The 14,328-nt window shown below is 31.4% G+C and overlaps 1 protein-coding gene across 1 annotated transcript in view; it reads right to left on the bottom strand.

The window, feature by feature from the left end:
• LOC124539459 overlaps positions 1 to 5,527 on the bottom strand; it is a 92,120-nt gene extending 86,593 nt beyond the window's left edge. Inside the window, exon 1 of the mRNA XM_047116855.1 lies at positions 5,320 to 5,527. The gene's annotated coding sequence lies outside the window, so the exon portion shown is untranslated. The remainder of the gene's footprint in view (positions 1 to 5,319) is intronic.
• Between the last annotated feature and the right edge of the window lie 8,801 nt (positions 5,528 to 14,328).

Consider the following 14,328-nt stretch of genomic DNA (forward strand, 5'->3'; position numbering starts at 1 on the left):
CGATTATGACTGAATATACATATTTAAAATAATAATAATAATATAAATATGAGACAACATCACATACATTACTCTGATTCCAATGTAAGTAGCTGAAGCACTTGTGTTATGGAAATCGGAAGTAACGACGGTACCACACACACCCAGACCCAAGACAACATAGAAAACTAATGGTAATCTACATCGACTCGGCCGGGAATCGAACCCGGGACCTCAGAGTGGCGTACCCATGAAAACCGGTGTACAAACCACTCGACCATGGAGGTCGTCAAAAAAAACATGTGCTTAAAGAGAACATATCATGCTCATAATGTTTATCTATTTCATTGTCAATTCAGAAATTAATATATCTACCATTAAAAGAGACGTACCATGTCTCACTAATAAATCAACTAAACTTGTACACATATCACCTACACCTAAAGGTATTTGTGTCCCATTTACACACGCTTTAAATTTAAATTATTGACATGACACTACAGAATAAATACATTACAAAAAAAAACTATTCGAATTTTAAATTATTAAGTAAAGTTTATATCATTAAAAAACAAAAGGATGATAAAAAAAAACATTGTACAAAAGCAAAATCATAGAAAAATCTCATTACTAAAATAAATTTGTGATTTTTCTTATGTAAAATGACAAAACCTCGATGATAATCGGACATACCTATATATGTGTACCATACATTGTGGATTAAGGTCCAATCGTCCTTTTAAATGAGAAAATATTTGACCCAACATTGGTACAAATAGTACTTGTTACTTTTTTATTACAATTTAGGTTCAATCGTCTTTTAAAAAGTAAATCCGTTTGACACAACATAGGTCAATATAGTACTTGTTAATTTTATATAACGCTGTAGCTAGTATTTGCTTAACGGCAAAATAATTTGGTGTATGTATAATCAACCTTCAAACCTAAACGTATATTTCGCTTATTTCCAAGTAAAATACTTCGATTAGATTTGGCTTATCCAACATGTAACCTCGTAACGATCACGCAATAACAGCTGAGCTTAGCGTAGCGAAACTGAGCCTGCTTTTTTAAATTTGGAATTGGTTGGCAAACGTGTAAATATAAAATTCCATGGTTGACAAACACTTTGGCACGGTGAGAAACATTAAATATTTTTTAGTCACACTGCCAATTGCCTAACGAAATTAACCAAGATGTCTTCTTTATGGTAAGTTAAATACAAAACTGAGACAGTTTAATACAAAATATTGCCGCTTAGCGCTCATTATATGCAACAACAACAACAAAAACAGCCTGTAAATTCCCACTGCTGGGCTAAAGGCCTCCTCTCCCTTTGAGGAGAAGGTTTGGAACATATTTCACCACGCTGTTCCAATGCGGGTTGGTGGAATACACATGTGGCAGAATTTCTATGAAATTTGTCACATGCATGTTTCCTCACGCTTTGTGGTGTTTTACTTCACCGCTGAGCACGAGATGAATTATAAAGACAAATTAAGCACATGAATCAGCGTTGCTTGCCTGGGTTTAAACCCGCAATGATCGGTTAAAATGCACGCGTTCTAACCACTGGGCCAGCTCGACTCTCTCATTATATGCGTTAATGGCAAAATATATTGTATATAACGACACTAGTAATAGGCCGCGGCTTCGCTCGTTTTAGGGTGTTGGTTGATACGTGTTAGGCAAAACAGTAGCCCATGTTCTTCCTTAGAGTTTGCTTAATAGCAAATTTCTTCAATTTCAGTTCAACTGTTTGGTCGTGAAAGAGCGACAGGCAAACAAACTTTCACATTTATAATATTAAGATTCTCAGGACAAACTCTTAATAACACTGCATAGAGCCAATCGCTTATAACTTTCGTAATTAATCCTTCTACAATAATAATAAAATTATTTTTAAAACAAAACACAACAGCTAAATAATTATTATTACGTCTATACGCGTTTACTGTGTCAGAAAGTGTTAACGTGTTAATTAATTAGACATATGAATACGTGAACATACTCGGTATACCGAGAGCCTGAAATAATGTGGCCACGTTTAGTAAGAGCGACGAACGCCATGCACTTGTAATACAATTTTACTCGTATAAAATCAAAAATCTTTAGAAAACCAAAACATTTATTAAACTAAACTGTCTTTAAATTCTTATTCTTAGAAGTAGGTAATGAAATTCGATTTGCTTTACGTAGAATGGCACTGGCAGACGTATAATATTCGTCGTAAATCTTCCACCTTTGCAGACAAAATATCTTCTAAAATACATACATCAACACTGTCTAGGGATATATTGAATTAACTTAATTATTTCAAAATGTATAAAGATATTCATTAAACATTCAACATGTTTATATTTTTGTAAAGCCCATTTATTTGGCTTATAACTCCAGAATAAAAAATAAACCTTATTATTTTGCGTAAACAATTTTATACTTAAATAAAGAAAAAACGTAATATAATGGTAAAACTAACAATTAATTTTTCTCGATAACTTGTTGTAAAACTTAAATCTCAATATTACTGTAGGTAAACGAAACTTTCGGCATTCGCTACCATTATTTTGCGTAAATATTTTGTTCTTTTTTTTTCAAATTCAAAGTTAGGATCGTCCAAAAAGGTTTACATAATATTCTTTCATCGAAAGATTTTAAAACTGGCTAGGATTTTTTGTTTTTAAGAACTTTATACAAAATATCCGTAGACGGTGTTGATGTGTATATGTCAAGGTTTTATTTATATGATTACTATTTTCAGAGAAAGATTTTCAGAGCCGCGATGGTCTATTGGATAGAATAATTAAATCGACGAAGGTTCAATCTTGAGTTTATTATTAAATTACTCGAAAGGAACACGGCATGTTTCAGATAAAAATCTTTTACTTCTTTATGTAATGGATGGTACATGGAACACTTATTAGTAAGTGGTCACCATCGCTCATAGACACTGGCTCTATATGAAATATTAATCATAATATATGACATGGTAGACAATATATTATGTCTCTTGTGCCTGCAATTATACTATTTCACTCACCCTTCAAACCAGAGCGCAGTACTAAGTATTGTTATTTGGCGGTACAATATCTGATGCACTCATCAGACTCACTAGTGGTACCTACCTAAACGGAGTCGCACAAAGCGCTTCTGCGATATTTTGTGTTCTCAAACCCTAATAGGAATAGCATGTATGAAATCCTCTACTCTACTACTAAAAGATAAAATAGCTAAAGGCAGTTACATTCAATAGATTATACATTTCTATATATGAAAGTATATATAAATACATTATCAGTAAAAGAAAACGATTTTATAAAAATCATCTAGTATTTTATATTAACAATATGTTATCTTTGAGTCGAATGTACTGGGATGTAACTTTGAAACATCGATGTTACCAAATTTCCCTGAGGGCGCAGATAAAATTGTGTTCCGGTAACGATGTCTCTCGTGATGGCTTATTTAAAATTGTATAAGATTTCGAATGGAAGATATCATTATATATACGAATCGTTCGAATGTATGTAACGATTTTGCTTTTATTTATTATTTTACTTGGCATTGCTCTCTACAAGGGGCTCTTAGTACCTTGGGTGTTACTTTCTACCGCGAAAGCAGTACTTAGTATCGTTGTGTTCCAAATTCAAAAATGAATAAGCTAGTGTAACAACTTGACCTTTAACATCTTAGTTTCCAAGTATGAAGACGTATTGATCATATAAATTTAAGGGCTAACATTCTTTAAAAAAATATAATACCTCCCCTTATTGCCTCCACTGGTGTCAGGAGGGCTGGTTCGTTTTTAGTCGAGAGGAATTGCATTTCAGCGGGGAAATTCTGCTAGCATTCTTGCCACCAATCACCACGGTCAATGAATATTTTTAATTTAAATTTGTATATATTTAAGCACTTCATCTCATAGGGGATAAAATATTTTTTATAGTGCAAGATTATCCTCAGAGGGAACATTTACTAGCTGGCTTATTTTAAATAAAAAAGATTAAAAACCTATAATATAGCCTTAGCCATTAACAAGATTAATTAAACTTCTCAAGACTTTAAAATAGGACTATAATTTAGTTCAATAGGTGAAAAGTAAAAGAAAAGTAAAACAAACGTGGGAATATATTGTGAAAAATAAAAATTCTAAGTCAATGCAATTCAAGCCAAATAATGAATATATTTTTTACGTAATAAAGATTTCATTATTTAGCTTTGAAAATTTAATAGGGAATAAATAAAAGAACTTTAAATTTTTAAGTATAGGTTCCAAGTAATAGGATCTCTAGTCTTAAAAAAAAAACAAATCTATTTATATGACAATGCTCATAATATTTATTTCTATGATAAATTATATAGATTTTTAATCGAAGATATATTATTCTTACACTCAACTAATATATATATTACATATATATTTAAAAAAAAAAAACAATTTAATTTTACTAGTAACAATATATATTCTATCAAAGCTGTATAAATATAAAAGAGCAACAAAATAATTGGGTGTATATTGTTCCTTTTAAATTCACAAGTATTCACGATACTAAAAATATATATGTAAATTTAAATAAAAATAATATATACACTTGAGAGGTCATAAGTTTTATTAATATGGTTTATATATAAAAAGAATATTAATTTATGTCATTTTAATAATATATTAAATTTTAGATATTATCTATCATAGAAAACTTCTGATGAAAATTATCATTATTATGTGAAAATCAATAGACCACACTCGCTTCTCTATACAGTATACGTAACAATTAGTTATAACCTGGCACGGTTTCTATATTGATTTTTATAACCGATTTACTTTTCTAAAATAATTCAAATTATGTGTAAAATAAAAATTAACTTACAAGTTTAAGAGTTAAAAAAACATATTGTCACATAATCACATCATAGTCTTTTCCTCTCCAATTTATTTACAACTAGGGACATAAGTTATAATATAACATTGATTATTTCAAATTACACTAATTTCTATAAATGTAAGTTGTATTCAATTAATATTTTACTTTTTATATGCAATACTATAAGTATTGTCTAAGTACTATGGGCATTATTTAACATATTTATTCCTTTCATGCACTTATCGCCTTACATGCTTACTATTTAAAACTCTCAATAAAATAAATTATAAAGAATTTCATCGCGTTTCGATACTTCAATCATTTTTAATGAATAACTTTTATTCTGGTACAAACCGATAACTATTTTAATTAACTATCAAAACTAAAAAAAACTAGTACCGATATTATACTACTAAAACATTAATCTACAATTCAGTTCTTAAAACTTAATTATTAACAAGAAAATATAAAAAGTTACCTTATATATCTCGAATTTAATATCACATATTACTAAACACTTACACAATTCACTTAGAAATGATAATAAAATCTAGTCTATCAAGGAAAAAAAATCACCCACACAACACAGAAATTACACAAATTAAAAAATATATGTTCACAATTTTAATACATCGTAATATTGCGCAAATATTTACGGAGGACGAATACACGTCCTTCTGGCTCGAGAGTTCGAAACGCACTGAATAGGGTGCGCTTATACGAGTGAGGGAGCGAGACAGACGTATTTTAAACGCAAGGGTGTGATCCATATAGCTTATAAACTGTCCAAGTAATACGGAAGCTCTTGGACGAGATGTGTGTAGCTTACGCGTATGTACTCATAATCGCAATCACTCAAATTACGTTAAAACCTTATATTTATATATTATTATATTACTAATGGTTAATTAAAAATAATAATTTATTAATTAGACGATTAAAATTATGCTTTATACCTTATTAGCTTTATTGAAAGCTGTTCCTATGACTTCGAGCGCGTTTGAGTTTAACAAAAAAGTTATCTTGGTAGCAAAAATTATTCCTCATTATACAGCTATCTGTCCCGCCAAGCTGTTTTCCAGAGATTAGCTGGAACAGATAGACAGATAAAAATTGTAAAAAATGTTATTTTGGTATACGTACCGTGCCGAGGACACATTTAAAGCTTACCATTTATTATACCGCGTATACATTTATACATTTACATTTAGTAAAAACCGTCTATTTTAACATTACAAACAGACACTCTTATTTTATTATATCTATAAATTATTTCTGTTTTTGCTTTTTTTTTAATTAATATTGTGATGATGTCATATTATTACTGTTTCTTACAAATATATCTATAGACGTCGTAGCAATTGTTTAGTTATTTTTTCAGCCTTTTTTACATGCCATATTATAAAGTTAACTGTTTATACATAATTATAATTTTTACTATTTTCCAATATACATTCAATTACAGATAAATTTGTATCAGTATTTTGCAAGAGTGCTCATGGAACTTATATTTCAATAGCATCTCAAATGTATCCTTTAGAAAAGATTACTGTAATGATTATTCCAAATACATTAATATAATTTGCATATATATTTATTTGAAAACAAAAGAGGACTCCAAAACAACTCAGAGTTGAATTTTCTGAAAATCTTGTAATTTAATTGTACTATTTTTAGGAAATTACGAATTAATAGTAAGTAAATATAGTACGACACAACTTAGATGTAGCATCGGCAAAATTCGTAAAACCGTTCACATCCGAATTAAGTACGCCGTCCCAAATTAGCAATATTTATTTTTTATGTGAATATGATCTTTACACAAACGTAATTGTAATATCATATGACCAAATATATTTGACACGTCGATTTACGTGCACTTGCTTTCTCGGGTTGAACTGACGCGAGAATCTATAGCGACGAATAACGTCGAAAGGCGCGATAGGGAGCTATTTCTATTGGTAGTGTAAATCGCCAGTAAACGGTTTTACGAATTTTGCCTATGCTACATCTAAGTTGTGTCGTACTATACTTAAATCATCAAGCTAATAAATTTCAACCCTTGTGCCTGTGAGTACATTGACCTTTAAGGCAAGACATAACAATACTAACTAGTTTAGCCGTACAACATAATGTAATATGGTAACTACAAAATAAAATTACAATAATAATTATTATTTCTCCGACGACGTAATTAAAGACAGCAATAAATAAAATTTTAACAAAAAGAAAAACCGACTTCAAACAAAACACTATTTTAAAACAAATGAATATGCACGAAAAAGTAATAAAAATAATTGCGTATTCAACATATTTTTTAGAGTCTTCCTAAGTTAAATGAAATGAAAAATATTAGACTACTTAAAAGCGGATTAACGATTATATCATGTAGTTATAGTTATTGGTATATTCGGAGCCGGTGTCAGCCACGGTGCCCTTGCCCCAACAATCAAAAGAAAGAAGCGATACGAGCCCCTTGATTGATTCAGTATATTATTGAGTAAAAGGTAATTTGTAAAAAACATATTTGTTAAAGTATTCTCGTACTGTTTTTTGATAGATATACTGTAGGGTTTTATTGGCTGACACCGACTCCAAATATAACAATAATTATAACTACATGATATAATCGTTAATCGACTTTTAAGTAGTCTAATATTTTTCATTTCATTTAACTTAGGAAGACTCTAAAAAATATGTTGAATACGCAATTATTTTTATTACTTTTTCGTGCATATTCATTTGTTTTAAAATAGTGTTTTGTTTGAAGTCGGTTTTTCTTTTTGTTAAAATTTTATTTATTTTTTGATTTTAAGTGAAGCTGATGTTGACTAACAAATTTTTTTAATATGGATTGATTTAGCGTTCCGTTTATATGAGTCAGAAACTACTTCGAGGACAATTTCAAAGGAAACTTGCGAATAAAGCAAAAATAGACTTTCGAAAATGCGGATTTAATACGTCACGCGGCGTAAACTACAAGGATCCCTCGAAAGAGCTGTAATCGAACTCAGCAAAAAAACTTTGAAAAAGACCAATTATATTTCGTACGTCATATGACATCACATCACATACACAAAATTTGATTAAAGATAGTAAGAAATTCTGCCCCATATCGCACCCTAACTGCGAGCCGTATAGGAGTTCCATCACTACATAGTATAAAACAAAGTCGCTTTCTCTGTCCCTATATCTTTAAATCTACGCAACGGATTTTGATGCAGTTTTTTTTAAAAGATAGTGTGATTCAAGGGGAAGGTTTGTGTATATAATACATGAACAATATAGTAAAGATACACTGATAATTTTAGAAGTTTGCGATGTGATGTCGTATATAAACAAATTCTGTAGTATATTCAGTATCAGTATTGCACCCGTGCGAAGCCGGGGTGCGTAGCTAGTTGATTATAATATTCGACTATGATAATTACATAAACATAACCACATTACGGAAGGTGACTCAAATATCCAAATAACCTATAAATAAAAGATTCGACCGAGTATCGCTAACGTGCTCCACAGAATTGTTCCGTTCCCTTCCGTTCCGTTACTTTGTCATGGATCCTGTGTTCAGAACCTTACCAAACTTTCACCAAATTACCCTTGAAGTATATATTTTATAATAAAAAAAGAATTATCAAAATTGGTTAACGTGATTTTCAGTTATTCACCTATTTGTCGCGCATATACATAATGCAAATTTAAGACTTATGTCGTTTTCACATGGATACCATCATCGGAAAAAAAAATAAAAAAAATGGGACCCCACGGGAAGCACTACCTTTCAAACAAAAAAAAAATTATCAAAATCGGTCCACCCAGTGAAAAGTTATGAGGTAACAAACATAAAAAAAAAAAAAAAAAAAAAAAAAAAAAAAAAAAAAAAAAAAAAAAAAAAAATACAGACGAATTGATAACCTCCTCCTTTTGGAAGTCGGTTGAAAACTAAATCAATAAATAAAATTTTAACAAAAAGAAAAACCGACTTCAAACAAAACACTATTTTAAAACAAATGAATATGCACGAAAAAGTAATAAAAATAATTGCGTATTCAACATATTTTTTAGAGTCTTCCTAAGTTAAATGAAATGAAAAATATTAGACTACTTAAAAGTCGATTAACGATTATATCATGTAGTTATAGTTATTGATATATTTGGAGCCGGTGTCAGCCACGGTGCCCTTGCCCCAACAATCAAAAGAAAGAAGCGATACGAGCCCCTTGATTGATCCAGTATATTATTGTGTAAAAGGTAATTTGTAAAAAACATATTTGTTAAAGTATTCTCGTATTGTTTTTTTGATAGATATACTGTAGGGTTTTATTGGCTGACACCGACTCCAAATATAACAATAATTATAACTACATGATATAATCGTTAATCGACTTTTAAGTAGTCTAATATTTTTCATTTCATTTAACTTAGGAAGACTCTAAAAAATATGTTGAATACGCAATTATTTTTATTACTTTTTCGTGCATATTCATTTGTTTTAAAATAGTGTTTTGTTTGAAGTCGGTTTTTCTTTTTGTTAAAATTTTATTTATTTTTTGATTTTAAGTGAAACTGATGTTGACTAACTAATTTTTTTTAATATGGATAGATTAAGCGTTCCGTTTATATGAGTCAGAAACTACTTCGAGGACAATTTCAAAGGAAACTTGCGAATAAAGCAAAAATAGACTTTCGAAAATGCGGATTTAATACGTCACGCGGCGTAAACTACAAGGATCCCTCGAAAGAGCTGTAATCGAACTCAGCAAAAAAACTTTGAAAAAGACCAACTATATTTCGTACACCATATGACATCACATCACATACACAAAATTTGATTAAAGATAGTAAGAAATTCTGCCCCATATCGCACCCTAACTGCGAGCCGTATAGGAGTTCCATCACTACATAGTATAAAACAAAGTCGCTTTCTCTGTCCCTATATCTTTAAATCTACGCAACGGATTTTGATGCGGTTTTTTTTAAAAGATAGTGTGATTCAAGGGGAAGGTTTGTGTATATAATACATGAACAATATAGTAAAGAAACACTGATAATTTTAGAAGTTTGCGATGTGATGTCGTATATAAACAAATTCTGTAGTATATTTAGTATCAGTATTGCACCCGTGCGAAGCCGGGGTGGGTAGCTAGTTGATTATAATATTCGACTATGATTATTACATAAACATAACCACATTACGGAAGGTGACTCAAATATCCAAATAACCTATAAATAAAAGATTCGACCGAGTATCGCTAACGTGCTCCTCAGAATTGTTCCGTTCCCTTCCGTTCCGTTACTTTGTCATGGATCCTGTGCTCAGAACCTTACCAAACTTTCACCAAATTACCCTAGAAGTATATATTTTATAATAAAAAAAGAATTACCAAAATTGGTTAACGTGATTTTCAGTTATTCACCTATTTGTCGCGCATATACATAAGGCAAATTTAAGACTTATGTCGTTTTCACATGGATACCATCATCGGAAAAAAAAATAAAAAAAATGGGACCCCACGGGAAGCACTACCTTTCAAACAAAAAAAAAATTATCAAAATCGGTCCACCCAGTGAAAAGTTATGAGGTAACAAACAAGAAGTCGGTTGAAAATATATATAATTGTTACAAGATTTGCCTACACCTTTATGCGCCTTTGAATTTAACAAAATATTTATGGTTCAGTTCGAAGGCTAGAATACTTATTATTTCTATTTTATGTTTTTTGTCAGTGGAATACTGACATTCTAGACAGTATTTGTACATTGCAGCTTGACTTTATTATTTTTTTATATATAATTCTTAAATTAAAGTAGCCTAAGTTACTCCTTATTAATAAACATTAGCTATCTGCCAGTGAATGACCCGTCAAAAAACAGACAACAAGCAGTAAAAAATTGAAACTGTGTGATCTCAGTTACCTATTTATGGCATTTTGTTTGGTGGTGAATGGTAAATTTTCCTCGAATGGCTTTATTGATTCAATTCTACGACATTGTTTGAATTAAATGCCAACAAATTGCGCTTCTACATAACATTTCCACAATAGTATTATGAAATCAACCATAACATAGAGATAAATGAATTGTTCTGATGCTTCCATGCTCAGCTCATTGTGAGCTTTGGATTTAGTCCAGTTCTAGGTAAGTAGAATACACCGTTTATCATCTATATTAATATGTTATAAATGAGTAATATATTATAATATTATAAATGCGATTCTAAATCAATATGTCCGCTGCTCTTTCACGACTAATCTTCTGGAACGAATTTGACCCTTAGCTGATGCTTAACCGATTATTGCGGGTTTAAACCCAGGAAAGCACCAATGAATATGTATGGCTAAAGCCTCCTCTCCTCACTGGGAGAGGAGATTTTAGCCCAGCCGTGGTAATATTACAGGCTGTTTTAAGCAATGGTTCATATTTTGAAAGAAAATGTCAATGTCTCTGTTTGACGACATTGGCAAGATGGCTGCCTATTCTAATATAATACCCACGTACTGAGTCTAAACTAAATAAAGCAACCCATCCACTAACACAAAAAAAAAAATTCAAAATTGAAGCAGCCGGTATACGTACAGGATTATTATAATCACACACACATATATATAAATAAATAAATACACATACATAATATGACATATTTTGTAATATGTTATTTATAATTCATAGCATTATGTTATAATTTCAGTCATTTCTAATTTCTCGGAAATCATTGATTCAAAATAAATTAAAATTAATTTATGCGCTCGCATTACACGTTTATTAAAATTATTTGTCTGCGCAGTCTAGTAGCTCATTTAAAAGGCCCGAGGCTCTGCGATCTCTGAGTAAGTAAACATTTTTGAGATTTCCGTCAAAAAATTCATGATACTCACGTTCTTAGTAAAAAACGAAAAGTTCCGTTCAGTTTCCCGTTAGATTATGAGAAAAAAAACAGAGAATGTGTTGGTGGACACACTTTTGAACTATAATTTGTCTTGCACACTGCTTCACAATCTTCATCATTATTATAATAATGAAATGAAATATTGTTTTTTATTTTTTTTTATACATATAAACACTTTATTGTCCATTACAAAATAAATTGTACAAATAGTGGATTTAATTACTGTAAGCAATATCTGTCAACCTTTAGGTCAATCAGAAAACCATGAAGGTCATAATTAGAAATTACAAAACAATATACATACTTATATATAAACAATAAAAAAAATTACATACATACATATTAAAGGCCGGCAACGCCCCTGCAAGCTAACTGCTTGCAGATGTCCATGGGCGGTGGTAATCACTTTCCATCAGGCGAGCCTCCTGCTCGTTTGCCCCCTAAAATATAAACATATACATGACACATCACAGTATCCACAAAATAGCTATATTTAATCTATAGTTTAAACATATAAATCATGGTCATAGTGCATAATAGAAGTCACTATGGCTTGTACGCTTTTAGTTTTACCTTAGTAAGTTATAATTTTTTTATGTTTACTTGCGTTTCAGCCGCGATTATGTCCTTTTTATTATTTTGGCAAACTTTTCAACAAAATTGCACCTGTCTTTACCACGGGCTGACTGGAAGCTGGAACACTCTACACTAATACAATCGAGCTGAGTGAACGACGTTCGAGGCACTTTAATTTTATGAAATAGAAATACAATCTTGGTATACGTACCATACATATGATCTAATTTATATTTAACATTATATATGTGAAAGTAACTCTATTTGTCTGCCGCTCTTTCAGGACCAAACCAATGAACCGAATTCGGTGAAATTTGCTGTGAAACAAGCTTGGACTCCGAGAAAGGACATAGGCTACTTTAATAACCAACCCCTGAAACGCAATCAAAGCCAAGAACGCAAACTAGTGTTAATATAAAATACTATTGAATTCATTAAGAAAACATAAATATAACTGTATAACGCTGCTGGCCTAAGGCCTTCTCTACTAAGCTGTTCTACGAGTTGGTGGATACATATATATTTATATCATCCACCACCATCACCCATAGACAATGACGCTGTAAGAAAAATGAACTATTCCTTACATCGTCAATGCGCCACCAACCTTCGAAACTATGATGCTATGTCCCTTGTGCCTGTAGTTACACTGGCTCACTCACCCTTCAAACCGGAACACAACAATACTGCATACTGTTGTTTAGCGGTAGAATATCTGATGAGTGGGTGGAACCATTGTGCAAACAACGCCCTACCACCAAGTAAAATGCATACATGTATACGACACGCAAAGTTTTACAAATATTCTTCATTCTAGAAAATCAGTGCTGCTAGCCAGGATGAGCAACATTCACGCCGCCTAGCCAATGATTAATCTCGGCTCGGCAGTAAATATTAATTCCTCTGATAGATTTAATTTATCGACATCCCGGAACACGGTACTACACTTAACACTTCCAGTCTGGAGTAAACACTCCCATATAACTAACTTCAAACTTCCAAACTAACAAACTAACCGACAAACTTTTAAAGTTCCGGCTGCTGTTGAGAATTTTTCGTAATAACATTTCAGTGCCCTGACGCAAGGATTGAACCCAGGTTTATCTTGTAAGCCAGTCACTAGATAACTGAGAGAGCTTAATGTTTAATGTATCCCTGAACAAAATAACAACAACAGCCTGTAAATTTCCCACTGCTGGGTTAAGGCCTCCTCTCCCTTTGAAACCTTCTCCGGTTTGGAACATATTCCACCACGCTATTGGAATGCGCGTTGGTGGAATATACATGTGGCAGGATTTCTATAAAATTAGACACATGCCGGTTTCCTCACGGTGTTTTCCTTCGCCGCCGAGCACGAAATGAATTATAAAGACAATTTAAGCAGATGAATATTTAGTGGTGCTTGCCTGGGTTTGAACCCGCAATCATCGTTTAAGAGGCACGTCTTCTACTGGGCCATCTCGGCATGTAATATCCCTGAATATGGAAAATGAATGATTTTTTTTTATTATTTTCTTCATTGCGAAATGAACAATATTGTATACAAATGTATATTGGTCCTTTATCATCCACCACATTTTCACGTGCGTGACAGCAATTTCAAAACAGCTTCGGCAACCAAACAATATATACTCTCAATCAAAACATAAACTATAACACTTCAAAACAATATTTATATTTTTAAGCGACTTCAATTATATTAAGGCCTTAATTCTTAGAAGAGCTGATGATGAAAGGTGTAAATCCTCAATTACTAGGAGTTAGTAAATAGTTCTTACAACATTTTTAGAGTCCTCCTAAGTTAAATGGAATGAAAAATATAAGACTACTTAAAAGTCGATTCACGATTATATAATGTAGTTATAACTATTGCTATATTTTGATAACAATGACTAAAAAATATGTTAAAACGCAATTATTTTATTACTTTTTAGTGCATATTTATTTGTTTTAAAATAGTGTTTTGTTTGAAATCGGTTTTACTTTTTGTTATTTTTTTTTTTATCAACTATTAATCACACC

Source organism: Vanessa cardui, chromosome 22, assembly GCF_905220365.1.
Source record: "Vanessa cardui chromosome 22, ilVanCard2.1, whole genome shotgun sequence".
NCBI classification, from domain to species: domain Eukaryota; kingdom Metazoa; phylum Arthropoda; class Insecta; order Lepidoptera; family Nymphalidae; genus Vanessa; species Vanessa cardui.